We start from the raw sequence: 14,252 nt of genomic DNA, 5'->3' as shown, positions 1-14,252 counted from the left end.
TTGCTCTTAGTACAGTTTTGCAGAGCTACTTGTCTTTGTTATAGGTGTATGCCATTTATTCTCTACGTAGGGTTGAATATGCCATTCATTGATCCTGTTGGAAGACTTGTAATCCTATATCACGGACTATGACTCCATCTTATTCAAATTCGGCATTTGGGTTAGGTCACGATATGCTCTTTTGAATCAATATTTATGAATATTAATGCACGCGTCTGTGTTCTGAATACATGTGTGTTGATTACATGCAAGCCTCGATACTGGGTCAATGCAGGCTGAATTATCCTTGACATCACTTTGAGTAATTTATTTTGAATTATCATGTTTCCTTTGGATAGATGTCAGCCAACCGTACTCTTTTTGTGTTTATTTGTTTGATTGTTTGCTTGTTGTTTGTTTTGCAAACACATTACGCCATGAATCTCTCCGTTTGCTTCAGAGTTATGTAAGCTGATTTACTTAGTATAGTGCTGAAAATCACCTATGATTTCCTGCTCCCCACTTCCATCTTCAGGATTTTGATTTCCTCATTGCCTTCTTGTTTATTCTTTGCAACTCATTGCTCTTCTTGCATTTCCAATAATGGTTTCCTTATTTACATTTCTACTTGCTACTTTTCGATTCAGGGTGGAATTCTCAATCTTCCTTTAAGGATAAGTTCCTAACTGCTGAATTCTTCTAAGTTTTGCCTGTCTGTGAAATGATCTAGATCTGCCTTTAATAGGAATGTCAGTCTTGTAGCATAGGCTACCATAGATTGCAGCTTTTTCTTATTCAGGATTTGGTCTATGTCCTGTCACTCCTTCTATCCTGCAATATTCCTCTCGAAATATAAGCTGAAACCCCTCTGGAGGTAGTGTTGTGACTAAGTTGTTTTCCTCTAGATGCATTTAAAATCACTCGGTTGATCATGAACTTTGTTGATTTGAATAATACTGCTGAATGTAGGTGTATTGGGTTTCCAACTACTTTGGTATGTGTACTTTCTGATTTCGTATACCTCATTCTTTCTTGTGTTTCAGCAAGTTACAGTCTGATTTTTCTACAAATATCTTTTCAGACTTTTTTTGTTAATCTTGCTTTTCCATCTGGGACTCTTACGAATCATACTCTTTCATGCTTTGTCTTACCCCAGGCTTCAACAGCAATGTTTGCATTGGGTTGCACTTCTTTTTCTATGTCTTCTTCTCATCGAGGGATTTCTGTTCCCCTGTCTTCACAGTCTTTCACGAGTCCGTCTGCATTATCAAGTCTGCTTTGGACTGACTTTAGCACTGATATTATCTCATCCTTGAGTTTCCTGATATTATTTGGCTCTTTTTTAGAGTTTCTCTTCCCCTTTCCTGGATAACTACCTTTTGTGATTCTGAGACACTGTTGTACTTCATGTTTTCCTCACCTCCATTTTCAATACATGCTCTGGTAGCGTTTTGCAGTCTAGATGTTTGAAAGCTTATTTTTTGGGCCTTCAAACTCTTTGGAACTGAAAATGGTACTTCCTGTTTCTTTTACTATACTTCTTTATCTCTACTGGTCAAGTAATATCAGGTATCTAATATAGATTTATAGGGCTTTGTTAAGTGAAAATTTTAGACCATTCGGTGTACAAAGTTCCATGATATTTCTGTGAGGACAATTTTCCCTAGGCATTGATGCCATGTCCTGTTCCTGTGTGTGTTGTCTGGTATACCTCTAATTGCTGGTGTTGCCTTTGTTGTGATGAACACACAATATTTTTTCAATTAGTAAAACTTTGTTTTATTGCACTTACTTCACAATTCTGAAAGTGCAGAGTAAACTTCCTGTTCTGGAAATGAAGCTTAAAGGTTTTCAGCTCGGCATTCTGCTGTATGTCATATTGGAGTCTTTCCAAAACAGCAAACTGAGAGTGCGCTTGTGCTTTCTATTGCCATGGGAATGTCCCAACGTTACCAGTTCTTCCCAGAGCTCCTCTATCTACAGAAACACCAGTGGAAACATATGTATGGATGTCATACATCAGGGCCTGCTGGAATGATCCCACAGAACGATCTTTGTGTCCTCTGGGCAGTACCATGTCAGTGCCATCCAAAATGTAGCATCTGCATTTGGGAGATAATGCTGAAGGAAATGCTTCAACTTCTCACGTTGTGGACTTTGACCACTCTTCCTTGATCCCTCATCCTTGGATCATGGGTGCACGAATGCAACCACAGAGCTGTACTGAATTCTCTTCCTCAAACCAATCCATAATCCCTGTCCATGTTATGACTGTAGCAGATCCTAAAGCTTTTAATACTGATTTCAAACCCAAGGGCCACTGAATCCCTCAGACCAGATGCACGACATCTCTGATTGAGCCACACACGTGCTCTATTGGCAAAATGTCAAATTGATCCTGGGCCTGCAAGATGCAGTGGATGTGGCCATGGCACATATCGAAAAACTCAACCTCACACGCCAATGTGGTTGCTTTCTTAATGGGATAACAGGTCGGTTTGCTCTCTTGATAGAACCCACCACAACCCACAATGCACTCCAGATCCCTGAGACTCAGCGTGTGCCATTATCTGTAGCTCTATACCTCATTTTCCGCTGCCTCTGCTGGCTCAAATTTGGCAGATCGGATCTTTGTCTCAGAATCAATTGTGGGGATATTTTGTGCTGATTTCTAAGAGTTATGTCAGCCAAGCATCTGCTGTGCACTCTTCTAACACTCAGCGCATTATCTACAATCCCATGTGTGCTGTCCGCTTGAGAGTGTGCATCCAAGTAAAACAGAGTTTCACCTTTGCTGCTCCATCAGCAGAGGTCAGATCCTGCACAGATTTCCATTCTCTACTTTGCCTTCTCCTGCTTCCAGGTTTTCTGAGGCCTCATCCTGTCTTTGGAAGTAACAGACCACACTTCGGAAAGTGTCCTGTGCCAAGGGCTGGGTGAGTGGATGTTTACATTGCTGTGTACATGGGTGGGAGTGAGTGCAGGTTGCACTGGTTCTCTGCCAACTGGGCATCGATAAAACAACATTTTACATATATAATTCACAGAATTGTGATGTTTGTTTAGCTCTGTTTAATATGCAGCCATGGTGGGAGGGTTTGTCCTTAGCCTCCAATTTTCACATTGTGTTGATAACTCAGTTGCAGTTTTTAAGAAGATTAATAGAATTGATTTACATGTTTTGGGATTTATAAGAAAATGAAGGTAGATTTTGAAACATACCAAATCCACCTAGATGCCAGACCTGTCAATTTTGTAACATTATGTCAACTATAAGAAAAATATAGACAGTTATAAAGTAAAATCGCTGTCCAATATGTTGAAGGTGATATGTCAACTCTTTACTGTTGAAGCCTCCAACACCAACCGGAACCATGAAGTACCTATTGGAACCACGAAATGACCGAGAACCTGGGTTTCCCTTGTGCATGTGGTTCCCTTTACTCACAATGACACATACTGGCCAATGTTGGCATTTCAAGGGGTAACATTCCTCTTTAGGAAAATACAAGAAAAACCAAACAAAATTATACATTTAGGCTTGATTCCAAAGCACCTAGAGGCATTTTAGCTCTGAGAACCCTGCTGCAGCTATGGTAGGCAATTGAGAACCAGGTGTTCTTCTATCATTGATGAGAACGCTTAATCATCTGATCATATTGGGTAAATAAATTTCACACAACCAAGTGTGCACCCCCATGATATCGTGCACCCGGGGCTTGTCTGAAGGGAAAGACGCCCCACATAACCTGTGTCTTTAATGTCTTTCACGACTTTTACAGTTCAGTTCACTATCTGACTTATAATATTTGACTATACTGTCTTGAAATACTGAGGCCTAATACATATTCAAGTTCAGTCAAAGATTCCCCTCACCTACCACACTCCCTTCACCCGAAAAAGACTTAACCACAGCATTTGCTGAATCTACGGGAAGGTCATCATTTCTTTGTGTGAGCTGAGTATTAAATTCCTATCTATTTTAGTTGAGAGTATTTGACCTTTAAGGAATTCACCATTCTTCACAGAGTGTGAAGTTGGAGGAACTCTGATTCTAGGAGGGGCTTGCTCTTCTCCTACTGGCTTCATTGCAGCTCAGGATCTGATTCTTTAAAATAGATGACTGAGTGGAGGGGTGGGAATTGCAAGTGCCTGATAGCTATGCCCAAACCTGGGAAAAGGCTTACCTGGGCTTGGTGCATTTTGGTCTGAATGGTTTGTAATTGCCCCTTGGGACCTGTAGATTCTCATGACCTCTTCCAAGAACATGAGCGCTTTTATCATCTCTGCCATCTCTTCTCTTATAGACGTCAGGAATCTTGGACCCGTTCTTGAAGCAGGGAATTGAGTAACTTTCTCAAGTGCACGTTGACACTCCTTATATTTCTACCAGTATCACCGAGGCTCAGTAGGTCTCATGAAAGAATTTCGAGCCTGGAATTTCCTAGAGAAGCCTCCATGCCGGTATTCTCCATTGTAGCAGAACAACTCTCATCAATATGTTCGCATCTCAGCTCAATCCGTGCAGCCAGCTTTTCTGCCAGCTTCTCTTCGCGTCTCCCATAAAGTCGACGTCAACAGGACTGGGCAAGGCTGGAAGTAACTCTGAGCCTCACCTGTAAGCTGATGACAGGCAGATCTTCCACTGTCTGCCCTTTCAGATTCTGGAAACTGACCTGTGAACTCAGGTTTTTGGGCAGCAGCAGTAACTCGAACTTGCACAGCTTCCCGAACAAAAGACCAAAGCCAAGCTCCACAGAGGGCGGCAGACCCACCATCACACTGATGCACCCACAGAATTCTGCCCAGGTACCTTGGATCCACCAGCCGCAACAAGCCTCGCGGTACACACCAACATTCCACCTGGAATCCAACCGGTAACTGCCATCCCCAGTGGTTGATGCATCAATTCCTTTTTTGGTGTGATGCTGCATTAGACGAGAGTTTCCTAAGGGAAATGTGATTCTATCCACAAGGGTCCCATGGTCCTTTTCTCTTCCCTCTTTCCTTTTGTTCAGATCTGTATACACAGTAAAAAACAGAGGGAAGTATGTCCATGTTCAGTTTATGGATTCACACTTATTTAAACTTTCTAACAGTTCACAGTACACAGAGACCCACTCAAGGAAACTCATGTTTGTGTAGTATCCATTCACCCAGATTACATATCCGTCTGTTGCTTTCTGCTGAAACACCCACACTTTCAGAAAATGGATCCATTTTTTTTTCATGGGTGCTGAAATCCCTAGAAATGAAACCAATCCCAACGTGCACTTTCCTGTCTGTCTCTTTTGCTTTTAGTACAGTTTTGCAGAGCTACTTTTTTTTGTTATAGGCTTATGCCATTCCTTCTCTACGTAGGGTAGAATAAGGCATTTGTTCATCCTGTTGGAAGACTTATAATACTATATCCCGTTCTATGACCCACTCTTATTCAAAACCGTCATTTGTGTTGGCTCATGATATGCACTTCTGGATCAGTGTCTATGAATAGTAATGCACGCGTCTGTTTTCTGAATACAAGTGTGTTGAGTACATACTAACAGCGATAATAGGTTGCTGCGTGATGAATGATCCTTGACATCACTTTGAGTATATTGTCTTGAATATTCATGGTTCTTTGGTATATGTCAGCAAACTGTAATCTTTTGGTGTTTGTTTGTTTGTCTGATTGTTTGTTTTGCAAACACATTAGGCAATGCATCTCTCCTTTTGCTTCAGACAGACAACAATGTAAGCTGATTCACTTAAGACACTGCTTAAAATCACCTATGATTTCCTGCTACCCTCTCCCATCTTTAGGATTTTGATGTCCTCCTTGCCTTCTTCTTCTTACTTCTTTGCAAGTCAGGCTCTTTTTGCATTTGCAATAATGGTTTTGTTATTTCAATTTCATCTTGCTACTTTTCTTCTCAGGGTAGGATTCTCAATTTTTGTTTTAGGATCAGTCTCAAATCGCTGAATTCTTTTCAGGTTTGCCGGTCAGTGAAATTCCCTAGCTCTGCCGTTGTTATAAACGGCGGGCATTTGGCATAGGCTACGCAAATTTCATTTTTTTCTCATTCATATTATGGGCTATGTCCGGGCACTCTTCCCCGTGCTGAAAATTTCTGCCGAGATATCAGCTGAAACCCCTCTGGAGGTACTGTTGTGACTAAGTTGTTTTCCTCGAGGTGCATTTTACATCACTGGGATGATCATGAACTTTGTTTATTTGAATTCTACAGCTGCTTGTTGGTCTTTTTGTTTTCCACCTCTTTTGGACACTGTGTACTTCCTGAATTCGTATAGATGATACTTTCTTGGCTCTCAGCAAGTTTCATTCTGATTTTTCTACAAATTCCTTTTAAGAATTTATTATTTTATCTCTTGCTTTTCCATTTGGGAATCCTATGAGTCCTATTCTTACCTGCTTTTTCTTAACGAAGGATTCAAGAGTGATGTTAGCGTTGGTTTGCACTTGATTTTCTGTGTCTTTTTCTGATGGAGGGATTTCTGTTCCCCTGTCCTCACAGTCATTCACGAGTCCCTCTGCATTATGTAGTCTGCTTAGGATTGACTTTAGCCCAGTTTTTATCTCATCCATTGAGTTTTCTGATACTATTGTGTTCTTCTTAAAGTTTCTCTTCCCCTTTTCTGGTATTCTGCCTTTTGTGATTCTGAGGCACTGTGGTTCATCAGTGTTTTCCTCACCTCCATTTTCAGAGCTTGCTCTGGTATCGTTTTGGCGTCTAGTTGTTTGAAAGCTTATTTTTTGGGCCTTCAATCTCTTTGGAACTGAAAATGGTACTTCCTGTTTCTTTTTCTATACTTCTTTTACTCTACAGTTCAGATACTATCATGTATCTAATATAGACATATAGGGCTTAGTTAAGTGCAAACATTAGACTCTTTGGTGTACGCAATTCCAAGTTATTTCTGTGAAGACAATTTTCCCTAGACGTTGATGCCATGCCCTGTTCCTGTGTGTGTTGTCTGGTATATCTCTAAATCCTGGTGTTGCATTTGTTGTGATGAACACACCATAATGTTTCAGTTAGTAGAACCTCATTTTTATTACACTAATCTCACAATTCTGAAAGGGCACAGGGCACTTCCTCTAGTGGAAATGAAGCTTCTATAGGTTTTCAGCTCTGCATTCTTCTGTATGTCATTTTGAAGTGTCTCCAAAACAGCCAACATAGAGTGTGCTTGTACTTTCTACTGCCATGGTAATGTCCCAATGTTACCAGTTCTTCCCAGAGCTTCTCTGTCTACAGAAACACCAGTGGAAGCATATGTATGGATGCCATACTTCAGCGCCTGCTGGGATGATCCCGCCGACCGACCTATGTGTCCTCGGTGCAGTACCCTGTCAGTGCCATCCAATATGTAGCATCTGCATTTGGGTGATAATGCTGTAAGAAATGCTTCATCTTCTCATGCTGTGGACATTGACCACTCTTCCCAGTTCTCTCATTCTTGAGTAATGGGTTCACGAAGGCAACCACAGAGGTGTTCCACATCCTCTGCCTCAAACCAGACTGTAATCCCAATCCAGGTTATGAATGTAGCAGATCCTAAATCTTTTAAAACTGATTTCAAATCCAACGCCCCCAGGAACCCTCAGTCCAGTTGCATGATACCTCTGATTGAGCCCCACACGTGCTCTAATGGCAAAATGTCAAATTGGACACTGGTCCTGTAGATGCAGTGGATGTGGCCATAGGACATATCGATAAACTCAATCTCACGCGCCAGTGCGGTTGCTGTCTCACTGAGGTCACAGTTCTCTTTGCTCTCTTGAAAGTACACAGCAAAACCCACAACGCACTCTAGATCCCTGAGTCCTGCGAGAGCCATCATCCGTAGCCCTACCCCTCTTTTCCGCTGCCTCTGCTAGCTCAGATTTGGCAGCTCGGATCTTGGTCTCAGATTCAATTTTGGGGATATATTGAGCTGATTTCTTTGAGTTCTGTCAGCCAAGCATCTGCTGTTCTCTCTGCTAACACTCAGCGCATCACCTTCAATCCCATGCCTGCTGCTGGCTTGAGAGTGTGCTTCCAAGGAAAACAGACTTTCACCTTTGATGCTCCATTACCAGAGGTCAGATCCTGCACTGGTTTCCATTCTCTAATTTGCATTTTCCTGCTAACAGGTTTTCTGAGGCCTCATCCTGTCTTTGGAAGTAACAGACGACTCTTAGGAAAGTGTCCTTGCCAAGGGCTGATTGAGTGGGTGTTTACAATATTTTGTGTATGGTAGCTAGTGAGAGCAGTTTGCACTGGCTCTCTTCCTACTGAGCATTGATAAATCAACATTTTCCACATATAATTCACCGAAATTGGATATTTGATTCGCTCTGTTTTTTTACAGCCATCGTCGGAGTGTTTGTCCGAAGACTCCAGCTTTGACCTTATGTTGACAAGGCCGTTGCAGACTTTAGGAAAGTTAACAGTATCGATTTACGTGTTTTGGGATTTATATGAAAGTGAAGTTAGTTTTTGAAAATTACCAAATCAACCTAGAAGCAAGAGTTGTCAATTTCAGTAAGATTTTGTCAGCTGTAAAGAAAAAACAGACAGTCTCAATGTAAAATAGCAGTCCAAAACTTTGAAGGGGACAAGCCAACCCTTTTCTCTTGAAGCCTCCAACAACAAAAGGAACCATGAAATACTTATTGGAACCATGAAATAACCCCCATCCTGGGTTTCCCTTGTGCACCTGGTGCCCTTTATTCCCAATGACACATACTAGGCAATGTTGGCATTTCAAGGTGTAACAATCCTCTCTAGGAATATACAAGAAAATCTAAACAGAATATATAATTTTAGGCTTGATTCCAAAAGCACCTAGAGGCATTTAACTATGAGAAACCTGCTGCAGCTATGCTAGGCTAATGAGAACCAGGTGCTGTTCTATCAGTGCTGAGAAGGCTTAATCATCCGATCATGTTGGGGAAAGCAATTTAACAACCAAGTCTGCACCTCCAATATATAGTGCACCCGGGGCTTGACGGAAGTGAATGACTGTCCACATAAAGTGTGTCTTTAATGTGTTTGGCGAATTTTACTGTTCAGTTCACTATCTGACTTTTAATATTTTCCTGTATTGTCTTGTAAAACTGAGGCCTAATACATATTCAATTTCCTTCAAATATTTCCCTCACTTCCCACACTCCTTTCAGTCCAAAGAATACATAACCCCAAAATTTCCTGAATCTAGGGGAAAGTCATCATTTCATTGAGTGAGCTAATTATTCAATTCCTATCTATTTTAGTCGAGAGTATTTGAACTTTAAGTAGTTCACTGCTGTTCACCGATTGTGAAGGAGTAGGAACTCTGATTCTAGTAGGGGCTTGCTATCCTCCTACTGGATTCCTTGCAGCTCAGGTTCTGATACTTTGAAATGGATGCCTGAGTGGAGTGGAGGGAAGAGCATGTGATTGATAGCTAGGCACAAACCTGGGAATAGGCTTACCTGGGCTTGGTGAATTTCGGTCTGAATGATTCGTAAATGCCCCTTGGGATGTGTGGATCCTCACGACGTCTTCCAAGAACATGAGCGCTTTTATCATCTCTGCCATCTCTTCTCTTTTAGACGTCAGGAATCTTGGACACGTTCTTGGAGCAGGGAATCGAGTAACTTTCTCAATGGAACCTTGAATTTCCGTATGTTTCTGCCCATTTCAGCGAGGTTCAGTAGGTCCCATGAATGTCTTTCTAGCCTGGAATTCTCTTGAGATGTCTCCATGCCTTTATTCCCCACTGTAGCAGAACAACTCCCATCAATGTGTTCTCACATCTCCTCAATCCATGCAGCCAGTTTTTCTGCCAGCTTCTCTTCGTGTCTCCCATAAAGTCGACGTCAACAGGACTGGGCAAGTCCTAAAATACCTCGGAGCCTCACCAGTAAGCTGATGACAGGCAGATCTTCCACTGTCTGCCCTTTCAGATTCTTGAAACTGACCCGTGAACTCAGGTCTTTGGGCAGCAGCAGTATCTCGAAATTACTCAGGTTCCCGAAAAAAAGACCTAAGCCAATCCCCACATAGGGCAGCAAACCCACCATCAAACTGATCCACCCACAGAATTCTGCCCAGTTACCTTGGATCCACCAGCCGCAACAAGCCTCGTGGTGCACACCAACATTCCACCTGGAATCCAACCGGTAACTGCCATCCCCAGTGGTTGATGCATCAATTCCTTGTTGGGGGTGATGCTGCATTAGACGAGAGTTTCCTAAGGGAAATGTGATTCTATCCAGAAGAGTCCCATGGTCCTTTTCTCTTCCCTCTTTCCTTTTGTTCAGATCTGTATACACAGTAAAAAACAGAGGGAAGTATGTCCATGTTCAGTTTATGGATTCACACTTATTTAAACTTTCTAACAGTTCACAGTACACAGAGACCCACTCAAGGAAACTCATGTTTGTGTAGTATCCATTCACCCAGATTACATATCCGTCTGTTGCTTTCTGCTGAAACACCCACACTTTCAGAAAATGGATCCATTTGTTTCATGGGTGCTGAAATCCCTAGAAATGAAACCAATCCCAACGTGCACTTTCCTGTCTGTCTCTTTTGCCCTTAGTACAGTTTTGCAGAGCTACTTTTCTTTGTTATAGGCTTATGCCATTCCTTCTCTACGTAGGGTAGAATAAGGCATTTGTTCATCCTGTTGGAAGACTTATAATACTATATCCCGTTCTATGACCCACTCTTATTCAAAACCGTCATTTGTGTTGGCTCATGATATGCACTTCTGGATCAGTGTCTATGAATAGTAATGCACGCGTCTGTTTTCTGAATACAAGTGTGTTGAGTACATGCTAACAGCGATAATAGGTTGCTGCGTGCTGAATGATCCTTGACATCACTTTGAGTATATTGTCTTGAATATTCATGGTTGTTTGGTATATGTCAGCAAACTGTAAACTTTTGGTGTTTGTTTGTTTGTCTGATTGTTTGTTTTGCAAACACATTAGGCAATGCATCTCTCCTTTTGCTTCAGACAGACAACAATGTAAGCTGATTCACTTAAGACACTGCTTAAAATCACCTATGATTTCCTGCTACCCTTTCCCATCTTTAGGATTTTGATGTCCTCCTTTCCTTCTTCTTCTTACTTCTTTGCAAATCAGGCTCTTTTTGCATTTGCAATAATGGTTTTGTTATTTCAATTTCATCTTGCTACTTTTCTTCTCAGGGTAGGATTCTCAATTTTTGTTTTAGGATTAGTCTCAAACCGCTGAATTCTTTTCAGGTTTGCCGGTCAGTGAAATTCCCTAGCTCTGCCGTTGTTATAAACGGCGGGCATTTGGCATAGGCTACCCTAGATTTCATTTTTTTCTCATTCATATTATGGGCTATGTCCGGGCACTCTTCCCCGTGCTGAAAATTTCTGCCGAGATATCAGCTGAAACCCCTCTGGAGGTACTGTTGTGACTAAGTTGTTTTCCTCGAGGTGCATTTTACATCACTGGGATGATCATGAACTTTGTTTATTTGAATTCTACAGCTGCTTGTTGGTCTTTTTTTTTCCACCTCTTTTGGACACTGTGTACTTCCTGAATTCGTATAGATGATACTTTCTTGGCTCTCAGCAAGTTTCATTCTGATTTTTCTACAAATTCCTTTTAAGAATTTATTATTTTATCTCTTGCTTTTCCATTTGGGAATGCTATGAATCCTATTCTTACCTGCTTTTTCTTAACGAAGGATTCATGAGTGATGTTAGCGTTGGTTTGCACTTGCTTTTCTGTGTCTTATTCTGATGAAGGGATTTCTGTTCCCCTGTCCTCACAGTCATTCACGAGTCCCTCTGCATTATGTAGTCTGCTTAGGATTGACTTTAGCCCAGTTTTTATCTCATCCATTGAGTTTTCTGATAATATTGGGTTTTTCTTTAGATTTTCTCTTCCCCTTTTGTGGTATTCAGCCTTTTGTGATTCTGAGGCACTGTGGTTCATCAGTGTTTTCCTCACCTCCATTTTCAGAGCTTGCTCTGGTATCGTTTTGCCGTCTAGTTGTTTGATACCTTTTTTTTTTTGGCCTTCAATCTCTTTGGAACTGAAAATGGTACTTCCTGTTTCTTTTACTATACTTCTTTTACTCTACAGTTCAGGTACTATCATGTATCTAATATAGACTTATAAGGCTTGGTTAAGTGCAAATTTAGACTCTTTGGTTTATGCAATTCCATGGTATTTCTGTGATTACAATTTTCCCTAGACCTTGATGCCATGCCCTGTTCCTGTTTGTGTTGTCTGGTATATCTCTATAATCCTGGTGTTGCCTTTGATGTGATGAACACACCATACTGTTTCAGTTAGTAGAACCTCATTTTTATTACACTAATCTCACAATTCTGAATGGGCACAGGGCACTTCCTCTAGTGGAAATGAAGCTTCTATAGGTTTTCAGCTCTGCATTCTTCTGTATGTCATTTTGTAGTGTCTCCAAAACAGCCAACATAGAGTGCGCTTGTACTTTCTACTACCATGGGAATGTCCCAATGTTACCAGTTCTTCCCAGAGCTTCTCTGTCTACAGAAACACCAGTGGTAGCATATGTATGGGTGTCATATTTCAGGGCTTACTGGGATGATCCCGCAGACCGACCTAAGTGTCCTCGGTGCAGTACACTGACAGTGCCGTCCAAAATGTTGCATCTGCATTTGTGTGATAATGCTGTAAGTAATGCTTCATCTTCTCATGCTGTGGACTTTGACCACTCTTCCTAGTTCTCTCATTCTTGATTAATGGGTTCACAAAGGCAACCACAGAGCTGTTCTTCATCCTCTGCCTCAAGCCAGACTGTAATCCCAATCCAGGTTATGAATGTAGCAGATCCTAAATCTTTTAATACTGATTTCAATCCCAACGCCCACTGGAACCCTCAGTCCAGATGCATGATACCTCTGATTGAGCCCCACATGTGCTCTGTTGGCAAAATGTCAAATTGGACCCTGGTCCTCCAGATGCAGTGGATGTGGCAATAGGACATATCGATAATCTCAACCTCATGCGCCAGTGCGTTTGCTATCTCACTGAGATTACAGTTCTCTTTGCTCTCATGAAACTACCCACCAAACCCCACAACGCACTCTAGATCCCTGAGTTCTGCGAGAGCCATCATCCGTAGCCATATCCCTCCCTTTCCGCTGCCTCTGCTAGCTCAGATTTGGCAGCTTGGATCTTGGTCTCAGATTCAATTGTGGGGATATTTTGAGCTGATTTCTTTGAGTTCTGTCAGCCAAGCATCTGCTGTGCACTCTTCTAACACTCAGCGCAACACCTTCAATCCATTCCTGCTGCCGGCTTGAGAGTGTGCTTCCAAGTAAAACAGAGTTTCACCTTTAATGCTCTAATTCCAGAGGTCAGATCCTGCACTGGTTTCCATTCTCTACTTTGCCTTTTCCTGCTTCCGGTTTTTCTGAGGCCTCATCCTGTCTTTGGAACTAACAGACCACTCTTAGGCAAGTGTCCTGTGCCAAGGGCTGGGTGAGTTTGTTTTTACAATATTTTGTGTATGGTAGCTAGTGAGAGCAGTTTGCACTTGTTCTCTTCCTAATGGGCATCGACAAATCAACACTTTTCACAAATAATTCACAGAAAGTGGATAGTTGTTTCGCACCATTTTCTTTACAGCCATGGTCGGAGGATTTGTCCGAAGACTCCAGCTTTGACATTATGTTGATAAGGCAGTTGCAGTCTTTAAGAAGGTTAATAGTATCTATTTACGTGTTTTGGCATTTATATGAGAGTGAAGTTAGTTTTTGAAAATTACCAAATCAACCTAAAAGCCAGACTTGACAATTTCTATAAGACTTTGTCAGCTCTAAGGAAAAAACAGACAGTCTCAATGTAAAATAGCAGTCCAAAAGTTTGAAGGGGACATGCCAACTCTTTTCTCTTGAAGCCTCCAACAACAAAAAGAACAATGAAATACCTATTGGAACCATGAATTAACGCCCATCCTTGGTTTCCCTAGTGCACGTGGTGCCCTTTATTCCCAATGACACATACTAGGCAATGTTGGCATTTCAAGGGGTAACATTCCTCTCTAGGAATATACAAGGATATCTAAACATAATATACACATTTAGGCTTGATTCCAAAAGCACCTAGAGGCATTTAACTATGAGAAACCTGCTGCAGCTATGCTAGGCTATTGAGAACCATGTGCTCTTCTATCAGTGCTGAGAAGGCTTAATCATCCGATCATGTTGGGGAAAGCAATTTAACAACCAAGTCTGCACCTCCAAGATATAGTGCACCTGGGGCTTGACGG

At 41.6% G+C, this 14,252-nt stretch overlaps 1 long non-coding RNA gene across 1 annotated transcript in view; it reads left to right on the top strand.

Moving 5' to 3' along the window:
- The window catches only part of LOC135321558 (uncharacterized), a 941,446-nt gene that overhangs the window by 512,131 nt on the left and 415,063 nt on the right, over positions 1-14,252 (top strand). The gene's annotated exons all lie outside the window — the stretch shown is intronic.

The sequence above is a fragment of the Camelus dromedarius genome, chromosome 6, assembly GCF_036321535.1.
Source record: "Camelus dromedarius isolate mCamDro1 chromosome 6, mCamDro1.pat, whole genome shotgun sequence".
Classification (NCBI taxonomy): Eukaryota; Metazoa; Chordata; class Mammalia; order Artiodactyla; family Camelidae; genus Camelus; species Camelus dromedarius.
The sequence above is the reverse complement of the archived record's forward strand: the minus strand, read 5'-3'. Positions and strand labels throughout refer to the sequence as shown.